Source organism: Cnephaeus nilssonii (genome assembly GCF_951640355.1).
Source record: "Cnephaeus nilssonii genome assembly, chromosome: 13".
NCBI lineage: Eukaryota > Metazoa > Chordata > Mammalia > Chiroptera > Vespertilionidae > Cnephaeus > Cnephaeus nilssonii.
The window spans coordinates 6,264,663-6,281,024 of NC_137084.1; the positions used below are offsets into that span (position 1 = coordinate 6,264,663).

The 16,362-nt window shown below is 41.9% G+C and overlaps 1 protein-coding gene across 5 annotated transcripts in view; it reads left to right on the top strand.

The window, feature by feature from the left end:
• Positions 1 to 2,932: 2,932 nt before the first annotated feature.
• The window catches only part of TOP6BL (TOP6B like initiator of meiotic double strand breaks), a 49,983-nt gene continuing 36,553 nt past the window's right edge, over positions 2,933 to 16,362 (top strand). For all 5 annotated transcript variants that reach the window (XM_079788120.1, XM_079788123.1, XM_079788121.1 and 2 more), the window contains exons 1-2: positions 2,933 to 3,071; positions 11,474 to 11,527. The gene's annotated coding sequence lies outside the window, so the exon portion shown is untranslated. The remainder of the gene's footprint in view (positions 3,072 to 11,473; positions 11,528 to 16,362) is intronic.

Consider the following 16,362-nt stretch of genomic DNA (forward strand, 5'->3'; position numbering starts at 1 on the left):
GGGGATTTCTTCTGAAAACAAACAGGATGTCCAAACTGGACAGGAAACACTAATCAAAATCCTGAGGTGAGTGAAGGAGTGGAAGCAGAATCTGTACACCACTAAGTCTAAGGACTGGGAGAGCTGGCCCCTTGAAGGCACTGCTAAAACCCTGGACACCAGAGCTGAAAGTATCCAGAGCAGCATCCAAAGGCTCCTTGGTTGACCTGGTTGACTAAAGTGACTTTAACCTTGGATAGATCATTTAACTTGTTTGGGCCTCAAATTCATCTATTGAAGATAATTGATAACCTCTATAGTCCCTTCCGGCTCTAACATTCTATTGCTCTAAAAATGAGGTCTGAGTAAAAAGAGTTTTAAGAATTTGGAGTCAGTCCAATAGTAGATTAGACTCCAGACCCCAGACTGGTTGGGGGCAAAAATTGCTGGGTGAGAGAAGGGCTGGATGCTGTGGCTCATTCAAGCCTTAGTTTGTGGGAGATGAGGGCATCTGAGTTCATTGGCTCCTTAGTTTTTCAACAGAGGTATTTGGTTCCCATGGTAATACTCATGTTCCCATACTATAGAATTCTGAGACAAGCAGTCAGGCAGGTCACATCCAGGTGGGAGATGCACTGGGGAGTGGAAAGAGGGGTTAAAAGATTTTCGTTTCAGCCTGGCTGGTGTGGCTCAGTGGTTGGACAGTATAACCTATAAACCAGGAGGTCACGGTTTGATTCCTTGTCAGGGCACATGTCTGGGTTTTGGTGTTGATCGCCAGTGCGGGGTGTGCAGGAGGCAGCCAATCAATGATTCGCTCTCATTGATGTTTCTATCTCTCTTTCCCTCTCCCTTCTTTTCTGAAATAAATAAAAACATATTTTTAAAAAAGGATTTTTGTTTCAGATTTTGGCTCTGCCATTTACAAACTCAGTGTGATACAATCTCTTCTTGGAACCTCAACTTCTTTATTTATAAAATGATAACAACACTTCCCATACAAGATTAGCACAGAGGAGATGCGCACCAAATGTCAAGCCTGCATTATCCCTTGCCTGACAGCAAAACAGGGGTTTATGCTGTGAAGGTCCTGATGGCAGGCCCTTATATCAAAGGTTAACTTCCTAGGTTCTGCCTACAACAGGTAGGGAGGGGTGGCGAGCTGTGTCCCTAGCTACCTCTGTTAGGCCTCTCCTGCCTCTAGGATGGGTTGGGTGTTCCACTGCATGTTCATCCCTGAGGCTTGCTCCAGGGACAAGAGCTGGAGGCCCGCATGACCCCACCCTTCATTCCCAAAGCCATTGTCAAGGTGGGGCATTTTCTGCTGAGCCAATATTTTCCATGGGAAAGACTTTCAAGAGCCATCCACCCTGGCCGGTTTGGCTCAGTGGATAGAATGTTGGCCTGTGGACTGAAGGGTCCTGGGTTCGATTCTGGTCAAGGGCACATAACCTCTGTGGCAGGCTAGATCCCTAGCCCTGGTTTGGCACATGTGGGAGGCAACCAACCAATGTCTCTCTCTCTCTCTCTCTCTCTCTCTCACACACACACACACACACACACACATACACCAAACAATTGTCTCACAAGATACTGTGAGAGTTAAAAATTTATAGAGCCAATGGTGACAACAGGCAGTCATTGCATAAACGTTAGCTCCCTTCCCCTTGGCAACTCCTCTTCCTAAAGGGGGCACCTGAGAGAGCAGGGAGTGAAAGGCTCCAATGATTCCCCAAAATGCCAGCTCATCAAGGCTGAAATGGTATTATGAAGAATTTTCCAGAAATGAAAGCCACCTTTTTTCCAATAGATTGCCTGTGAGCAACTGAAATGGGGAGAGTGGTCAATAGCGCTGAGCTCAGACTCAGGAAAGCTGTGATTCAGGTTTCAGTAGACGTGTTCTTTGGAGTAGCACCAAGGCTGTGCACCGGGCAGGCACTGCGCCAGCTCCCCTGCCTGTCTGCCCAATCCTGGCTTCTTGGAGCTGAGGTGGAAGAATTTTCCCTGAAGGAAAGCAGCCAACACCCTGTCCCACCCTTCTCCTTGGGCAATTCTCTGCCAGGCAGGGATCTCTCTCACCGGTTTTCTTCGGGCTGCCTGAGGAACCAGCCACATCACCCGTTTGGGCTCAACCCCCACTCGCCACACCCCTCCCTGAACTTGCCCAAGCCCCGCAGCTGGAGTCTGGAGGACGACCTTCCTTTCAGCAAGAAACAGTGGAAAACCCCAGAGCTTCTCCTGTCAGCGGAGCTGAGGAAAGCCAGCCCCTGCCTTTTCCCTGGGGGCGGGGGTCCCCCTCCAGGTCCTACTGGAAGGGGCTGGCTGGGCACCCTGGAATTAGGCTTGGGGACATGCTTGGGACAGGCTGCCAGTGAAAATACAGGCCGCCCAGTTTTTGAATTTCAAATGCCCAAATAAATTTTAAAGTATAAGCTTGTCCCAAATGTTGCATGGAATATACGTATGCTTCAAGTTTTTATTGTCGCTTTTTTAAACTACAACTCAAATTCAGCTGTCCGTCTGGCATTTTTATTTGCTAAATCTGGGATCCATGAGATTGGCCTGGGGCACTTGGGGCAGCCCCCGCAGCGGTGAGGCTGCTTGGGGGTCCAGAACCGGCTTGGGGTCCCGCACCCGCGTCTTCTCCCGACTGAGGGCGGCGGGAGCGTTTTTGAAAGGACCGTGGGAAAGTCTCTTTCGAGAGGAAGGAGAAGTCGTGGCCTGGCCTCATTCCTGCTCACCTCCAGCCTCGCGCGCGCCCGCGGGCTTTCCCCAGCCCCGCGTCCACCTGCCGCCCACGGCAGCTCCGGGCAGCTCCGCGCAGCTCCGGGCAGGCGCCGGCAGCTCGCGGGCTGAGGGGTGGACGGGGAGGCGGGGGGGGGGGGGGGGGGGGTGCGGGGCGGCGCCGAGTGCGCAGGCGCGGCGGGCCGGTGGGCGGGGCGCGCGCGCGCGGGCGGGAAGAAACAGCGTTGTGCGCCGGGCGTGGGCGCGAGCGCGGGCGGAGGTCGAGGCCCCGGCGGACACACGGCTCTGCTGGGCGTCGCTGCCGCTCCTTGTGCGAAATGGAGGGGACGGCTGTGGCTGTCTGTGAGGTGATTCCGGGAAGGGAGAGACAGCAGAGGATAGTCTATGTCACACATAGACTCTCTGAGAAGCCGGGCTTTGTGAGACCTCGCGAAGTTTGGGCAGAGGGGTATGGCCTTGCCTGACGGGGCAAAGGAAAGTTCGGGAACGATACGATTCGGTGCAAGTCAGCCTGCCGCACACAGGGTTGTGAGGAGCCGATGAGAGCCCGGGTGTGGGAGCCTTGGGCAGGGGAGCACGGGGGTCCTGGGAGGGATAGGTGCTCAGCTGAGGGAACGGCCAAATCCTGCCACCCCCACGTCACAGCTGAGGAAACCGCAGCTCCGGAAGTGGAACTGTTTGCCAAACAGCAGCGGACACCCGGGTTAGGGCAGGGACAGAAGGGATGGGCCACGCGGGGCGGCCGTCGGGACCAATCCATGCTAAACGGGAGTGAGGGAAAGGGGTTGTGGGCCTCGGCCGGCCGAGGTGCGGGGCGGCTCCCTGGGGCCTGTCCAGGAGCAGCTGGGTGAGGGAAGGCCGCACCCAGCCCTGACCACACCACGGACCCGAGAGAGGAAGGTGGGGCTGAGCACCTGGCTCCGGCCGGCGACACTTGCTCATCTGTTACAGCACTTCCACAGCCATTCTCGGGCTGAATTCTTAGCTCCTGGCCTTGCCAGGGCTACTAGGCCGATGAGATGGCACCGGAAGCCGCAGGGGGCTGACCAGACGGCACGTAGAGTTCTTCAGCCTTCCTGCCGCCTTTGTTATCATCGAGGGAAGTCGGAGGATCAGGTTTTACAGGCGACAGAACCTAGGATAGAACACAGAGCTGCTGCCTCCGGGCCAGTCAGTGTTCATTTCCCATCTGCTCTCTCTCTCATTGTGGGCAAAGAAACTGCAGGGAAATCTTCACAGAGGGAGTGCAGTAAGTCACGGGATATGTGAAGGAAAGTGTTAGGCTGCAAAGCCTGGAGACCATCTTTGTAAACGCTGGTACAAATTAGAATCTAAGTTCCCAAGTTCTCTTACTGAGATATGCTTTTTTTTTTTTTTTTTTAAAGGGGGTAATCATTAGTATGGTACCTTAGTGTGGAAGTGAGCGTTCACTTTCATAAATAATAATGGAATTAAATACAGTATATTTTATTTCAAATTTATCTCTTCAAGATTGTTTCATCCAGACATCTTGGAGATCTGTTCAACTTAAAATACTGTGTGCAGTCTACTGCAGATGAACTTATCTATACTAATAAAAGGGTAATATGCTAATTAGACTGGGAGAACTTCTGGATGTCCTTCCAGACAAAGCCATGGTGGCGAGGCCGAGGCCGAGGTAGTTAGGGGTGATCAGGCCAAGAGGGGAGGGCAGTTGGGGGTGATCTGGCGGCTGTCGGGGGAGGTGTAGTTGGGGGTGAGCAGGCTTGCAGGGGGGGCAGTTCGGGGCAATCATGCCAGCAGGGGGGGCAGCTGGGGGCAAGCAGGCCAGTAGAGGGGGGCAGTTGGGGGCGATGAGGCAGGCAGGAGGCAGGTGAGCAGTAGGAGCCAGCAGTCCTGGATTGTGAGAGGGATGTCCGACAGACGGTTTAGGCCCTATCGGATCGGACCTAAACCGTCAGTTGGACATCCCCGAGGGGTCCCAGATTAGAGAGGGTGCAGGCCAGGCTGAGGAACTCCCCCCTCCCATGTACGAATTTCGTGCACTGGGCCACTAGTTAGAAATAATGGGTAATATTTATCAAGCATTTACTATATGCCAGGCACTGTATTAAGCAGTTTGCACATTCAGCAGTAGCTATATGTGGTTCTCATTTTTATAAACGAAGCTGAGATCCAGAAATAAATTCCCATGGTCACGTGCTAGAATTGGGGCATCAGGATTAAAAAAGAGGCATCTGCCTCCAGAGCCAGTGTTCTTAACTAGTATTCTGACCCTCAGAAATGTTTTTTTTTAATTCTTTTTTCTTTTTGCTGTTTCGATTGGACATTTTCTTTTTGTAAGTATATTTTTATTGATTTCAGAGAGAAAGGAAGAGGGATGGAGAGAGAGAAACATCAATGATTAGAGAGAATCATTGATTGGCTGCCTCCTGCACGCCCCCTACTGGGGATCAAGCCCACAACCCAGGCATGTGCCCTTGATTGGAATCGAACCTGGGACCTGAATTCAGTCTGCAGGCCAAGGCTTTATCCACTGAGGCAAACCGGTTAGGGCTGACCCTCAGAAATGTTGATTTAATGAAAGGCAAAGATTAGTCATAACTTAATGTTCTGTTTTATTTGTGAAGAAAAAAAGAGACGGAAAAACAAACTCCCACTTAATTTTTCAAATTATTATTTCCAGAAAAATTTATTTTTTGAATAAAGCAATTTAGTGTCTCCACTTCCTGTCTTGTTGGGCATTGTGTTGAATTTAACTGCCTCCTTTATGTCACTCCCTTAAGTTATTTCTTCTGTTTAGACACAATGCTTTGTTCTGAACAAATGTAAATCTGACATTTTGCAAGCAAGATTATTATTTTTTGAAATTAAACTATTAACTATCATATAATTTTATTACCATGATTTCTAAAGAAGATTGTATTTTCTTTGAATTATGCCCTTTTCAGATTTTGAAATATTTAATAATTCACTGGAAGTGTGAAACAGCAAAGGGAGCATTGCTAGAAGGACAGCTAGTGATTTCCATAGAAGCATTAAATTCTAAGCAACAGGAAAATACTCTTCATTGTGTAACAACTAGTAAGTGGAGGAAGAAAAATTTGATTTTTCTATCTTTGATTGTCATGATTTATGTTATAGTTTATTTTAAAAATTCAACTAGTCATAATCTTTTATGTTATCACTTCAGGGTTGTTCCATAGTTTAAAAACTTAGATGATTATGTAATAATGCTGATAGGTTTACAAATGTGTCATATAGGAAAACTGAGTAGAATGACTTATCATAGGATCATTTACTTTACTGGCTTAAGGTAAAATTGCTCAGAAATAATTTCACTCTTACTTTTGGTTTTCACCTCCTCTTTTACAGCAAAATGATATTGCATTGAATTTTATCTCCTTTCTTTCATGTCTAGCCTTTAGTAGTTGGAAAAGCCAAAAAATAATGGAGGAAGAAAATAAATAAAATGATGAATAGTGCATACTTTGATAATCCTAACTTGCATTTAGTTTGAAAATACATATCTCTTCCATTTGGCACTTATTCTTTTGCAATTTTGCCTAAACTTTTGAGAGAAGCTAATGCATTGAGTGACTCTGAAACTAATTTTCTTGAACTTGTAAAGTGATAACTTCCTTGTTTTTGGTGTGTGTGTGTGTGTAGATTTATTGAAGGATACTTTGGAATGAAGTTGTCCCATAAACCTTAGAGGAGTCAATCACCCTGAGTCCACCAGTTGAGATTGGGTAGTACTTTAGGCTCTACAAGACATTTTCTCACCTGAACTGTAATCACATGTCTTCTCTTTGTGTACCTATCAGTAAACATCCTCAAGAGAGGTATGATAGGTTGGTTTGCTTCTACTCTACATGAATTCCACTCTGATTGGAGGTAGTTTCCACCATTCATGAGAGAGATGGTTAGCTATGTGGCTAGGGTGATGTTTGTCTATATATGGTTGTATTAGATTATGCATTGATTCTAATCCAGTAAACTGTTGCTAAGGTAGCACACTTGATTTCACTCAAAGCAAAGGACTTGAGCCACATATCTTTTGGCAAGAAACCCATTCCAAAGGTATTTTGAGCCTAGTGGATTTCCTCAGCCCATCTAGTATCGGGAGCATTTCTCTGGACTGTCTCTGATCTTTCTGTACTTATTTTCTTTCTTTCTTTTTTTGGTAGGAGGAAAGGTGATATATACTTCTCACAAAATATTCCAACATTACAGATATATATTATGGAAAGCGAGACTTTCTGATAATCTTACCTCTTGTGATAATCCTATCTAATAAAAGAGTAATATGCAAATTGACTATCACTCCAACACACAAGATGGCTGCCCCTATGTGGACACAAGATGGCCAGCAGGGGAGGGCAGTTGGAAGGGACCAGGCCTGCAAGGGAGGGCAGTTGTGGGAGATCAGGCTAGCAGGGGAGGGCAGTTGGGAGGGAACAGGCCTGCAAGGGAGGGCAGTTGGGGGCAATCAAGCCTGCAGGGGAGGGCAGTTAGGAGTGACCAGGCTGGCAGAGGAGGGAAGTTGGGGGCGACCGGGCCTGCAGGGAAGGGCAGTTGCGGGGAGGACCCAGGCCTGCAGGGGAGAGCAGTTGGGGGGGACCAGGCCTGCAGGGGAGGGCAGTTAGGGGTGACCAGGCCTGCAGGGGAGGGCAGTTAGGGGCAATCAGGCTGGCAGGGGAGTGGTTAGGGGGTGATCAGGCTGGCAGGCAGAAGTGGTTAGGGGCAATCAGGAAGGCAGGAAGGTGAGCAGTTGGGAGCCAGCAGTCCTGGATTGTGAGAGGGATGTCTGACTGCCCTAGGGATCGGGCCTAAATGGGCAGTCGGACATCCCTCGAGGGGTCCCAGATTGGAGAGGGTGCAGGCTGGGCTGAGGGACACTCCCCCTCCCCCGCACGAATTTTGTGCACCAGGCCTCTAGTCCTATCTAATAATAGAGTAACATGTAAATTACCATCACTCCGCTACACCCATGATTGGGCGGCGGGAGGCTGGGGGGTGGGACTCGGGGTGGCCTATCTGGCCATTGAGAGGCACGGATCCGCTGCCACTGAGGGGGGCTACCCTGCTGTTGAGAGGCGCAGGGGGCGGGACTCCCGCCCCCTGTGCCTCTCAACGGCCAGATCCGTGGCCGCTGAGGGGGCCTGCTGCGGAGACCCAGCTGCGCCTCTCAACGGCAGGGTAGCCAGGTGTCCGCAGCAGCCCCCTTCAGCGGCCCCCTCAGCGGCCGCGGACCATCAAAAGTGGGGGAGCTGGGTGCCTGTCTGCTCTGGCACCAGGCCTTTCAGAAGCCTCCGGCGGAGGCTTCTGAAAGGCCTGGTGCACCAGCGGACAGGCACCCAGCTCCACCGTGAAAAGCGAAAGCGTGTAGGGGACCCTACACGTGCATGATTCAATCATGCACTGGGCCTCTAGTTATTAAATAACGTTCAATATATATTCTTCTAGATTTTTTTCTATTCACATGGTCATGGTCTCACCAGGTGGATTGAAAGCCAGATTGTGAGCATTCTGGGATTGAGAGGTGATGAGTATCTCAGCATTTGGTGTTTATATTCTCTCAGTCCCATTTATTTTTAGTACAACTTTGGTTATCACTCCAGAGACCCATGTTCTACCTTTTTTAAGGAATAACCTCTCCCTCTCTGCCCCCCACTCCCCCCCGCCAACCAAGGTTAGAGAGGGCCATTCCCTAGAATGTTGAAAGGAGGAGGGAATCTAAAGATCTGACTACTTCCTAATTCATTTTATTTTTATCCCACCCCTACTTCCAGAGGTTCCTGATACTGCTATTCCTGAGTCTTTGGGGATTTTGTTGTATACTTTGGGTATATGTCTCATTTTCTGGCTTATAATTCTATTTGTCATGTCTCCTAAATCCTTCTGCTTTTAGTTTCTAGAATTTTATTACAGTCATCTTTGTGTCTTATTCTTTATCCTTGTAGCTTATTCCTTTTAAAAAATCCCATTTTTATTTGTTTTATTCATATTTCAGGAGAGAGTAAAAGACGTGTATGTTTAATCTGTCATCTTTACCAGAAAGTGAGATGTGGTGTCTTTGGTCTGAAATATTTGATGATGAAGAACCATATATTACTTATGTAGGGCTGCTGTAACAAAGTACCACAAACTGGGTGTCGTAAAACAAAATAAATGTATTCTCTCACAGTTACGGAGCTAAAAGTCCAAAATCAAAGTATCAGTAGGTTTGGTTCCTTTTTGGAGGCTCTGAGTGAGAAATCCATGTCTCTCCTAGCTTCTGGAAGGCCCTTGGTGTTTCTTGACTTGTAGACACATCACTCCAGTCCATGCATCTGTCTTCACCTGATGTTAATTTGTGTCTGTGTCTTCTTATAAGGACACCACTGGGATTTAGCCCTTTGCACTCGCTTGCTTTTTTCTCGATTCCTTTAGTCTACTCGGGATTTAATTTTTTAAATACCCCAGATTTTACAAAGCACGGCAGTAGAATAAAAAACTGGAGTTTCTTTTAATACAAACTTATTTATTTGGATTTTTTATATTTCAAATTATTGATACATTCAAAGAGTATAAAAAGAGCTGCTACCGATGCTAACCGTGTCGAGTCACACTCGACATCCGAGTGCAAAAGGTTAGGGTCACCTTAATCTGGTACCGCCTCATCTTAACTTGATAACATCCACAAAGACCCTATTTCCAAATAAAGACATATTCACAAGTACTGGGACTTTCCAGGCTGGTGTGGTTCAGTGGTTGAGCATTGATCCATGAACCAAGAAGTCACTGGTTCAAGCCCTGGCCAGGGCACATGCCTGGGTTGCTGGCTTGATACCCAGTAGGGGCATGCAAGATGGATGGTGTTTGTCTCTCACCAATGTTTCTCTCTATCCTACTCCCTTTCTCTCTTAAAAAAAAAAATTAATTAAAACATTTTTAAAAAGTGACAGGTACTGGGGCTTAGTTCTTCAAAATCTCTAAAAGAGGCACAAAATTCAACTTTACAATAAACCAGCAAATTTTATTACTGGAATGATCCATCCATGAGAAGCTGAAAAATGCTTACATGGTTTCTTTCCATCAGTAATTGTTGAAGGCTTTAACAAGTGTTATTTGTTACATTGTTTCCCACCATGTGTGCTACAGGATGTTTATATGAGTTAGGAGAAAGGAGCTATGTAGTCATCTACATTTGGGGAATGCCAGTTAAAATCAAAGAGCTTTTTTTTTTTTTCCAATTACAGTTTACAACATTATTTTGTATTAGCATCAGGTATACAGCATAGCAGTTAGACAATCATATATATACTTTACCAAGTGGAATCTAAAGTGTCATTACTTTAGATCTTCTCAAAGCCTTTAATGCCATTGTGGACTGTGAATCATTCAAAAAGGGTTATGTATAGCATTTCCTAAACATATTTGACCTTACAGTTCTTAAAAAAATTTTTTTTAAAGATCATTTGTTCTGAAGAGGGAATTTTGGGCAATGCGGTTGCTCTAAAAATGTGTTCTACAAATTAGTCTCTACTGTCATCTTTGAATTTGAATGACAGCACTTTAATACAGAAACAGAAGTATAGCTTAAAATTGGGGGATGGATGAGTGTAGGATGATTGTTTTCCTTAAGCACGTGCACCAAAAGTGCCCATTTCCAACAGTTGTTGACATGATACTTGTTAAAACTAAGAAAAGGTGTTAGGAGAAAAAGTGTGACATACAATTGAAAAATATCATGAAATGCTGCAAGACATACAAATTTTGTTAATTTTTCTAGTTAATGTTCCAGCTCCTCACAAATCACTAGTATAGATCTACTCCTACATGCCATCCCTGTACCAAAGACCCACTCTTCTTCATGATATGGCCAGTGTATGCCTGTGAGGAACACTAAGAAAAAAAATAGATTGTCTCTTATTAAATGTTCTATGCTACTTGGACTTATGCCTTTTGAAGTATGTACCATTTGTCCAGATCATTAAAAATCTAGAGATCTAGGACATAGCTTATCTAATAGAACTTTTTATGATAATGGGAATGTTCTATATCTGTTTACTCAGTACAGTAGCCATTAGTCACATTCTCAACCTTTTTTTCCTGCTTAAAGAATACAACTTTCTTGAGGGATAGACACATATGGCAGTGATTATTAGATTCTTAATTATCAGATCACATTCTTCTGTGAGAGGACATGTTCAATTTGGAAAAAAACCTCCATGTAGTTCTCATCTTTTTTTCCTTCTTATGATATGCTTTTTCCTTCACCTTCTTCCCATGAAGAATTATTGCTCCAAATGTCCTAATGTTCCAATTTAGAACTCTAGATACAGAGAATTCTTACCTGATAGTCTAGTAAAGTATTTTCTACTAAAGAGTAAATTGGTTAAAAGAAAGCCAAAAATTTTTTATTGAATCTTACACTGGAATATGGGTTATTGGCATGATATACTGTTTACAGCTACAGTTTACAGTCTTCCTAAATTCCTTTCCTACTGGGAATAGTAATATCCAAAGAGGCAGTACTGGTGTTGAATGTAAGTGAAAATACTTGCTATTTGGTCCCATCTTCAAGAAGTTATTCTGCCCCAAAACAGTCATGTGGTCTCAAAATTTTTCTTTGATGCTTCCATTTTTACTGAACTCATTAGTAGTGGTCACCTATTTTATTTGTGTCTATAAGCAGTGTTTTTAGGCTCCCATTTGATTCTTTAGATAAAATCAATTTAATTGTTTTATTTATGATATTTTGTTGTTTGTTTGTTTTTTATAGTTGCTTCTGCAGGAAGCATTTATGGTGGTTTGGTCTACAGGAACTTCCTAAAAGGTAAAGAATTACCCATTTTCCATGAGACTAAAAGCCATGTAAAGTATAAGGGAATGGTTTTATTATCATTGTTAATACTAGAGAGAAGATAATGAGTTGAGTATAGTTTATGGAGTAATCACCTATTTATTTTGTTTATACAGACATTAAAACAGTTTGTTTCATAGTGACTTGTTATTTAAAAAATCAAAGCAACTATATGCATATTTATTTAATCATATTTTTATCATCTTGTGATAAAGTAGAGATGGCTTTTGTTCAAAGAGGAAGTACTGCACATCAAGTACACAATAAAAATTGAGTCTTAATCACATTTAGTAGCCAACTTTAGCCTGTTTTCTCTTTAGCTGTTAGGATTCTTAATACTAACAACATCCACTCAATATTGCTATTTATTCTTACTAATTAGCAACAGAAATGACTCATTGAAACTCACAAAGGAAATTGTCCAAAACCAGAATTTGAATCCCTTATCTTTCTAGCTTATGCATCAGTCATTATGCCTTTATTACTATTATTTATTTAGCATTCCTGTAATATTATTTTCAAACTGCTTTAAATTGGTCCATTCACAAATCTTTACATTCTTTAATTAGCTTCATCAGGAAGTCTCTGATGGCTGATTCATTAACCATCAGATTTCCTGATGCTGAAGAATTACGTACTTATACGAAATTAACAGTGTGCCTCTGAATTTAGTTAATTAACTACGTTATATCTACTTCATTGCTCAGTTGATTTCTCTCTGCCTAAAAGAAGGTCTGACCTCTCTTTAGGGGAACTGTATATTGTAGAGCCATTCAACATCAGTTTCCTTTACTTTTCAATCTATTCTATCAGGGTTATATCTGGAATACTTCAGATCAACTCCTATACAAACAGGCTCATATTTCTGGGTGTTTTATTTATGCTGGATTAATAAACAATAACCAAGGAAAACTCTCTATTTTCCTACTCTTTAATGGTATGTGTTCTGTTTTTTGTTTTTCTTATTCTTTCTTTCTTCTTTGGTCCCTAACTAGTTATACTTTTATCTAGTAAACCTTTAGTGAACATTTATCTTGTCACAAGGAAGTCATAGGGAGAGGTAGCTCTGAAAATAAAATATAATGCTGTAAGTACTATTATGGAGGTATGTATGTTCAAGGTGCTTATTTGGTAACTTAGAAGATATTTCCCTAGGCCCTGCCCAGGTAGCTCAGTTGGTTAGAACATCATCCCAATATGCTAAGGTTGTGGGTTTGATCCCTGGTCAGGGCACATACAAGAATCAACCAATGGCCCTGGTTGGGTGGCTCATTTGGTTGGAGCATTGTCCCATACACCAAAGAGTTGCAAGTTCAATTCCCAATCAGGGCACGTATCTGGGTTGCGGGTTCCATCACAGGTCTGGGCTCATGCTGGAGGCAGCCAATCAATGTTTCTCTCATACATTTATGCTTTTTTCTCTTTCTCTCCCTTCCTCTCGCTCTAAAAATCAATGGAAACATATCATCGGGTGTGGATTATAAAATAAAGTTAAAAAAATAATCAACCAATGAATATATAAATAAGTGGAACAAAAAATAGATCTTTTTTTCTCTCCCTTTCTCTCTAAAATAAATAAATAAATAAATATTTTTTAAAAAGGATATTCTTCTAAAGTTCAGTCATCATTATGACTTTCTTCCTTTCATTATTCTGTATCATTATTCTACATTTACTTCAGATAGCTTTAATACTTTTGAGGCTTTAATGATCATTTCTATGCTAATGAAACTTATTTTTTTCCCTTTCTATTACTAACATGTTTCTGGCTTTTATTGTCAGTTAGGCTATTATTCCATTTGAAAGTTCCTCTGAAAAATCATGTGTGACATGTCTAAAAAGGGATTCATTTTCCTGAAAACTAATTTGCTGTATAATATCTGCATTTCTTTCAGTGATATAGCACTAACATTCTCAAAATTCTACAGGCTTCAAGTTTTGGCTTTTTTTTTTTTTTTCCTGCTCCATTATCTAATCGAATTGATTTTTTTTGGTTAATTCTGCTTTTTATACTATAGAATTATTATATATTAAATTATATATTAATTAAAACAGAGCTTTATGTTCCTCCTGATTGCTTATTAGAATAAAATACCTCCAACCAGATTTGAGGTCCTCTGTCAATTAGAATAATCTTCTATACTTTGAAGGATGATGCCCATTAAGATAAATTCTTTTGTTTAAAAATTCTCATTATTTTATATTAATATATATTGTGCTGCATTATATACTTGTCTATGTAGAAATCCATTTATATATTTATTTATATGTTTATCCATTTATGTAGAACCACTTCTATCATAAATATCTATTTGGTGAAACATGATGGTTTTAGTTTGCCCTTTTGCCCAGGTCTAGAAGCTACTTCCTATCATGTCCTTACTCTAGTGAAGAAAAGATGAAAAGAAAGAGTAGAAGAGAATGATGAGATGGGGAAATATGAAAAAAGCCATATATAGGTCTCTATTTTGTTGTTTCTTTCTTGCCTCTTTTATTGATATTATTTTGATTGATTTTATCTCATTTTTCCTTTTTATTGAATTTACTGGGGTGACACTGATTAACTAAATTATACAGATTTTAGGTGTACAGTTCCACAATACATCATCTGTACACTGTATTGTGTGTTCACCACCCCATGTCAAGCCTCCTTCCATCACCATTTATCTCCCCTGTACACTCCTCCACCTTCTTCCACACCCCTCTCCCCACCCCCCAAACCCCGTCACCACATTTATCTTTTTAAATATCTCCTCAAGTTCTAGCCATTTTGGCTCAGTGGATTGAGCATTGGCCTATGGACTGAAGGGTCCCGGTTTCTATTTTGGTCAAGGGCACATGCCCAGGTTGCAGGTTTGATCCCCAGTAGGGGGTGTGCAGGAAGCAACCGATCAATGATTCTTTCTCATCATTGATGTTTCTGTCTTTCCCCTCTCCCTTCCTCTCTGAAATCAATAAAAATATGTTTAAAAAATAAAATAAATATCTCCTCATTCCCATGTTTATTCGCATAACTTAACTCTTCACTAAAATGCAGTTTGGCATTCATTTTAAAAATATTCTAGTGTTTCTCCCAAGTCAGAGAATGTATGGCCTTTTTTAGTATTATCATTCAAAACATTAATAAGAATTAACAGCCCTTGAAAATAGGGGAGATAGCTTTGCTGTTGATATATGGTTATATGGTTATGATAGTTCAGTTTTTGCTTTTATCCTGTACTTCACCCTTTTGGCATCACAGAGCCTATTTTCAAAAAGTTTAGTTTTGTTTATAGTCTTTGTTAATTTGTTGGGAAAGGAAATGAGGAGTGATGCTTTTCGTACATTAGATTGACAGGTCCAGGCTTGCTCAACATTGAGTGAGAAACTCACAATGGTGAACTCTTGGCTGTCTGACGTTTTAATTTTTAAATCTGAGATTCTCATATTCAAAGATTGAAAAGCTGTTATTATTTTATATATTCCAAGATCAACAACTCTAAGTGCAGTACATATCTAACACTTTTTCCCTCAGGAGCTCATTTTGTAGACATGATCTCATTCATTCTTGAGAGGTAGGTCAGACTTAAGTATTATCACCATTTCTGTTTCAGAGATGGGGAAACTGAGATTTATCTCAGTTTCATATTTAGAAGTAAGGAAGAGTTTGTGGCCTCATAGGTCATTGGTTACCCTGTAAATCCATACTTAATCTTCAAGCTTTTGATATGTTCTAAACAGTCTCTTACTTCCAGATCTGCATAACACATGACAAGATTTTATAAAGAGAAGATTAAGTGAAGGTCACAATAAGTTAAAATAAGTGAATTTGTTTTCCTTTGCTTCCTTAATATTTCTTTACTCCTTTCCCTATTAAGGTTATCTAATCTTACCTCATTATTGAGAAATGTTCAAGATTTTATGTGAATTTTGTTATATTTATTCCTATTATAGTTTTTGTTGCTTTTACCAGTGGTATTCATTTTTAATTTTGATTGTTTATCTGTAGATTCTCTTAGATCCCCTATATATAGGCAATCAAAGCATCTTTAAATTATGACAATTTTGTCAAAACTGTTTTTCTTTGCTCTGTTTTGGGTATTTTCAAATGTCATAATTTCTGCCTTACAGTGTTATTTTTTTGCTTTCAACTGTTAATTGTATGTTGTAAGATTAAATTTTGCTGTGGGGGTTAATATACAAAACCCTTGCATCTTAATAGATTATGTAGTTCTGAGTTTTATCCCCACTTATATGACATGGCTTTATGGCCCTCATTCTGCATCATTGATGCTGCTACTATCATTACTTGGCTTTAACCAGCCCTCAGGTAAGCAGGCAGCACATGTCTGCTCTTTGTTTTTGTTTTGGTTATCAGATCTCCTATGTATGGCCTGTGTGGCTCTTGCTCTTAAACTTATAGGTGTTGCATTATTAGCCCTATTGTTTTTTTCTTAGTCCAGGCCCCAAATATGGTGCATCTTTGGTTCTTACTTACCATTGTGGAATCCCTCTCTTTTTTCTTCCAGAAGATGAGGGAATACCTTTCCATGTCTGGTCTATAAAGATTTCTCACTTCTTTTTTTCTTACTATGACTGTATATTTATTAAAATTTAAAAATATTTGTTTTATCATTTTATATGTTTGAATGGGAAGATGAGATTTCAATATATGCTTATCTTGAAATAGAAGGCTTTTATTTAATTCTGTTGTCAGTCATCTTGATTGTGTGTGTGTGTGTGTGTGTGTGTGTGTGTGTGTGTGTGTGTATGTATGGGATAAGGCAACTGAAATTGATTTCCCTCCCAAATAACCACATATTTTATTT